We start from the raw sequence: 6420 nt of genomic DNA, 5'->3' as shown, positions 1-6420 counted from the left end.
AGTCTAGGAAATGTCGCGAGAGCAGGGGTAGGAGTCTAGGTCCTCGTCACGGTAAACTCTCGCGAGATCAGAGGTGATGCCTGCACACAGCAGCTCCAGCAGACAAGCCACAACTGAGGGCGAGGCAGGCCGGGAGCCTTGCTGCTAGACGGGCGGCCGCTACTTTTGCCTGGAGAGTATTTCTTGTTTCCGAGAGCTGTCGATTTATCAGAAAGAGAGAGCAGAGAGGAGGAAACGAACAAAAAAGGTATGAATTTCATCTTGAGGTGAAGAGATAGAGTCCGTCATGGTTGACTGAGGGGGCTCCTGAGGTGATTCTGAGCAGGTGGAGCCAGAAGGCTGAGCCTGAAGGACGAGACTGTTGAAGTAGCGGGAAGAGGGGCTCCAGGAGGAGGGGCGACTAGGAGCTGGGAGGTGAGTCCAGGGCGGCTTTCCTGCTTTGAGGGGAAGGAATGCCACTCTGGTGGGAAAAGGGCGAGGGCAGCCGTGGGGTTAGAAACGCCTTAGGTGTCCGACGTCACTGTTTTCCTCCTCACGTTCCTGCCGGTGCTCAGTGACAAGGGGAATGTTCATCTTTCCAAACGCCAGCTCGTGGTTTCCTTGGTATTTTCTACTGTTTTTCTGGTCTTTATTTCATTTATTTCCACTCTGTTCTTTTTTTATTTCCTTGTATCCATTAACTTTTCCTTAGTTTGGGGTTTGGTTTTGGGGGCGGGGGAGGGGCTGGTGGTGGTATTTTGGTGGTTTTTTGGTTGCTGTTGATCCTTTTGGTAAAAAGTTAGTTTGATTACTAGAATCTTTGTTCTTAATGTAGGCTTCTGTTGTGAAAACGTCCCTGTTGGAACAACTTGTGCTGAATCCTATAACGTTCTGTTTGCTATGTTTCCACTCATTCTTGTCTCAAGGTCTTTTATTTCCTTTTGGATTTTTCTTTGACCACTGTTTGCTCTAGAGGTGGTCGTTCATCTCCACGTATCTGAGAATTTTCTGATTTTCCTGCAGTTATCTGCATCTAGTTTGAAGTGACTTAGCAGAAGCAGTTTCATATCATGGGGGTTAGAAAAGATACTTCTTGGGATTTCAGTCTTAAATCTGTTAAGACTTGTCTGAGGGACTTTGCTGGTGATCCAGTTCAGATCATTTTTGTATAACATAGTGTCCAACTTTTGTTTTTGCAGTTTTTAAAATTGGAATATAACTGATATAACGTTATGTCGGTTTCATGGGTAATATAATGATTCAGTATTTGTGAGTAATACTATTAGTCTGACATGTGTACACTACGATGTGTAAAATAGATAACTAATGAGAACCTACTGTATAGCACAGGGAACTCTACTCAATGCTCAGTGGTGACCTAAAGGTGAAGAAAAGAGGGGATAAGTATACATATAAGTGAATCATTTTGCTGTACAGCAGAAACTAAATAATATTATAAAGCACACAATGCAACACAACTATACTCCAATAAAAACATGTGTTACAACATTATAACACAACTATCCTCCAATGAAAAACAGCCCGTTGTATAATACACCACAGCTTCTTTATTTATTTATCAGTGGGCACTTAGATTATTTCCAGGTCTTGGATGTTGTAATAATTCAACAACAGTGTATCTGAGGGGGACCAAGGCGCTGAGTTCACTGCGAATCCCTGTGCCCTGGGTTCCGTGACAATGAGGGGAAAAGGGAGGCGAGTCACTGTGGAATCTGTGTCAAGTTTGCATGACCAGAGCCACTGAGCTTCTCAACCATGTGTAAAGGGGTCTAGTGACTTCTCAGGACTTAACAAATTAGACTGTGGGCTATAATTTCTGCTAAGACATTCTGTCAGAGTTCTGGGTGTTTTTAAGTTGTGTGTATAGATATTGCTCGTATTTATGTCTCTCTGATTGAATGGGAAAATGCCCCCCTGTCTACTTTATTCTGGAGCAGAAGGAGAAAGAAAAAAAGACTTTGTAGTGAGATGAAATCTAATGAATTTTCAACTCTGTGGAAACAGTGCAAATGCTAGAAAATAAGCAATTTATGCCCTTTTTAAAGAATTGGAAGTACTAAAATGGAAAACTAACAAATGATCTACTGTATAGCACAGGGAACTCTGCTCAATTTGATCTGGAAGCCAGGATGGGAGGGGAGTTTGGTGGAGAATGGATACCTGTATATGTATAGCTGAGGCCCTTCACTGTTCACCTGAAACCATCATAGCATTGTCAATCGGCTATACCTCAATACAAAATAAAATATTTTTTAAAGATTGGTGATAGGATTAGAATAATACTGTCTGTAATAATTCAGTGCTGAATTTAATATTTTCAAATACAGTGGAATGTACCTTGAACCATGGAATTGTCTGAGCATTTCTGTCCCAAAATTCATGTATTGATATCATAACCCCAAACATGATGGTGTTAGGATGTGGGCCTTTGGGCAGGTGGAGACCTCATGAACTATTTAAGTGCCCTTATAAAAGAGACCTCAGAGAGCTCCATGACTCTTTCCAGCACCTGAGGACACAGCAAGAGGCACCAGTCATGAATCAAGAGTGCAGCTCTCCCCTGCCGGGGACCATGCTGCAGCCTTGATCTCGGACTTCTGACCTCCTGAACTGTAAGCAGTAAATTTCTGTTGTTTATAATCCTCTGAGTGGGTGATGTTTTGTTGTAGTAGTTCAGACATTGTGAGCCAGTATTGACAAGGACCCCAGGTGGTCATCGTGGCTAAGACTGAGTGCCATCAGAGGCAATCTCTGAGAAAAGTCTTAGTGATTCTGCACTGGACGCAACCTGCTCCACCTTCCCCAGTTTCCTGTGTCCCTCTGTCCCCGGCCGAGGTCCCAGCTGGACCCATGGTCTGGACACATGACGAACTCTCTTAGCAGGGCTTTCTCATTCTCTTAGGAGGCCTGCACAGACCAGCCCTGACTTCTGTGCTGACCTGGGGTGAGGTGAGTTACACACTCCTCTGCTGATTCAGCGTCGCATTAATTATTGCTGCTTCCATTGGATTGTGTGCATGTTTAGTCACAGCAGATATAGAACGCCAAATGATCTGGTGGATTTCTGTTATATTAACTGAGGGAAATATCACCAGACTCACAGAACTGTGGGATGAGTGGTCCTCCTGGAGATTCTGTCAGATTCCTACACACCAAGTCCCCATCAATCCATTGATTATGATGCAGGATTTCCTATCCAGGGCTTGTTCCAGAGGGGTTTCTGCTCATGAATCTCTGCTCCAATATAATCTTGGTTCCTTCTCTTTACCTGCTGTCCCTTCCCTTGTGGAGGCAGTGGTGTCCCCTGTCTCTCACCTCTCTTACTGATTCAAGAATTTTCAGCCTATTTGTTGTTCTCCTTGTTAGGACAGAGAGGTGACTCCCAAGCTCCTTACATGAGGAACTAGAAAGTGGAGGTCCACAACTGATTTTTTAAGTTATACTGTGTATTCTAGTTCTGAAGAAATATGATTTTTAAGTGTGGATAACTGACTCTCTTGAAACTGTATTAAAATCAGCTGGACAGTCTTATAAGTTCACCAATACTTTTGCAATTTGCTATTTTTTTCTTAATGAATTCTTAAAATAGGCAGGAATGTCTCTAAGAGGTTTAGTGTATCTGCTTTTCTGTCTCCTGTCACATAGTCATATACACAGTACATATTTTGTAATATCTATTATGCATCGACCATGTTGGCAAACAAGATAAATGTGGTCATTTTTTAAAAATATGTATTTATCTATTTGGCTGCCTTGGGTCTTAGGTGCAGCATGCAGGCTTACTTGCTCCTCGGTATGTGGAACCTTGGTTCCCTGATACATGTTTGATCCTATGTCCTTGCATTGCAAGCCGGTTTCTTAACCCCTGGACCCCAGGGAAGTCCGGATGTAGTTCTTAACTTCATGGAACTTACATGCTGGTGGAGAATAAGAATGTGCCAAATAGTAGAAATAAATATACTAATAGTGAAAAGTATAACTGATGTCATACATGCGTCCTACAGGTTGAGCCCCACATGTGGAGTGTGGCAGTGTCTCCCTTCTCAGGAGAGGAAAAGATCAAGAATTCTTTCCCAATGTTGGTTCTGTAAGACAACTGCTGATGTCATCACCTGCACAGCCTCCTTCCACCTCCAGGACACTGATATCCTCTCCATGTCTGTTCACAGAGATGCCCTGAGAAACCTAGGGGAGGTGGTTCTGAAAACCATTTCTGTGTTACAGGTGGTGGTTGGGTCTCTGGGTGATGTCATCCTTTTCTTCCACAGCAACTCTCCAATCTTGTTTGGCTGGAAAAAGAGACGCACAGACATGATTCTCACACACTTGGCCCTGGCCAATCTCCTAATTTTTCTCTTCTCTGAGATTCCCCATATAATGGCAGTTTTTGTTTTGGTCAGTCCTTCACTCTCACCCCCAGGAGAGCGGAGTGGGTGATGCTCAGAGGAAGGGCCCCCAGGGTCACTGGTCCTTCCTGCTGCACCTGCTGGATGTCAGTTTCTTAATGAATATCTGCCTTCCCTTGATTACTGGTCCAGAGAACGCAAGAAATGATACTGACAATCAAGGGAAGTGGTTCTGCTCACCCACAGCTCCTTATACAGTGGCTCCGTGGTGCTTCTCCTGCACAGACACCACCAGAGGATGCAGTATATTCACACCCCCACTGGGCACCGCAGATGCCCCCGGAGACCAGAGCCACCCACACCATCCTGCTGGTGCTCGCCTTTGTCATCTTCTATGTGCTGAATTCTATCTTTTTTTTTATATCACTGCCTTTTTAGATCTTGCCTATGGTTTATACAGACCTCGAGTGTCTTGGCTGCATGTTTTCCCACTGTTTCCCCCTTCCTGTTGCTCCTGGGGGATCCTAGAACTCCTAGGATCTGCTCTTGAGTTGTTAGAAAAAATGGTTAAATAGCTAAATATGTAATGCATCCATGTTCAATCTCTCAGTCACGTCTGACTCTTTGCAACCCCAGGCTCCTCTGTCCATAGAATTTTCTAAGCAAGAATATTGGAGCAGGTTGCCATTTCCTCCTCTGGGGGATTTCCCTAAACCAGGGCTCTACCCATGTCTCCTGCATCTCCTGCATTGGCAGGCGGACTCTACCACTGTGTCCCTGGGAAGCCCCTTAGATATGTAGTAGACAGCTTCAATAATAGCCAATTCCTTTCTTCTGTAATTATATTTTATACCCACTTTTACTGAAGCATAATTAATGTGACATTATATCACTTCAGGTCTTACAACATTATGATTGAATATTTGTATATGTTACAGATGATAAGTCAAATAAGTCTAGTTAATATCGTTACCATCCAGTTAATATCTATCTGCCTCCACGTTGTTGTCAACGTTGTCATGTCCGATTCTTCACAATCACGTGAACTGCAGCATACCAGGCTTCCCTGTCCTTCACTATCCCCCGGAATTTGCTCAAACACATGTCCATTGAGTTGGTGATGCCATCTAGTCATCTCATCTTCTGTTGCCCTCTTCTCCTCCTGCCCTCAGTCTCTGTCAGCATCAGGGTCTTTTCCAGTGAGTCAGTTCTTCACATCGGGTGGTCAAAGTATTTGAGCTTCAGTATCAGTCCTTCCAATGACTATTCAGGGTTGATTTCCTTTAGGATTGACGGGTTTCGTCTCCTTGCTGTCGAAGGGACTCTCAAGAGGCTTCTCCAGCACCACAGTTTGAAGGCATCAATTCTTCAGCACTCAGCCTTCTTTATGGTCGAACTCTCACATCCATATATGACTACTGGAAAAACCATAGCTTTAATTATATGGACCTTTGTTGGCAAAGTGATGTTCTCTGCTTTTTAATACACTGTCTAGATTTGTCATAGCTTTTCATCCAAGGAGCAAGCGTATTTTAATTTCCTGGCTGCATTCACTGTCCGCAGTGACTTTGGAGCCCCAAAAATAAAATGTCTCCATTTCCACCTCTTACGTACTACAAAAATTTTCTTGTGACAAGAACTTTGAGGATTGACTCTCTTACCACTTTTCATTATACAATACAGTATTGTTAACTACTGTCTCCATACTGTATGTTTATATACCCATGACTAATTTATTTTATAATTAGAAGTTGGTACCATTGATGTTTGTACTCAATACAAATTTTTACATGAAATCCAAATAACTTTGTAGGTCAAATAGATAAGTGCTTTTGTTGCCTTGGGAGGTCTGAAAGTGAATCCATGAGATTATCAACTTGAAAAAGATTCCAGCCATTACTGAGGAAACCAGTTTTCCCCTTGGCCAGTGCAGCTGCCTGAAAGAAACCTCCTTTCTTCAGGAACATCTGAAGTGTTTTCACAAAGTTCATCTCCCTGTGGTGTAGCTCATAACCGATATACGCTTACACATAATCCAGCATTGCTCTACGTTACGTTACTCCAGAGGGGGTGG

At 43.3% G+C, this 6420-nt stretch overlaps 1 pseudogene; it reads left to right on the top strand.

Moving 5' to 3' along the window:
- Positions 1–4017: 4017 nt before the first annotated feature.
- On the top strand, positions 4018–6060 carry LOC110138475 (vomeronasal type-1 receptor 1-like; annotated as a pseudogene).
- The last annotated feature ends 360 nt before the right edge of the window (positions 6061–6420 follow it).

The sequence above is a fragment of the Odocoileus virginianus genome, chromosome 20, assembly GCF_023699985.2.
Source record: "Odocoileus virginianus isolate 20LAN1187 ecotype Illinois chromosome 20, Ovbor_1.2, whole genome shotgun sequence".
Classification (NCBI taxonomy): domain Eukaryota; kingdom Metazoa; phylum Chordata; class Mammalia; order Artiodactyla; family Cervidae; genus Odocoileus; species Odocoileus virginianus.
The sequence above is the reverse complement of the archived record's forward strand: the minus strand, read 5'-3'. Positions and strand labels throughout refer to the sequence as shown.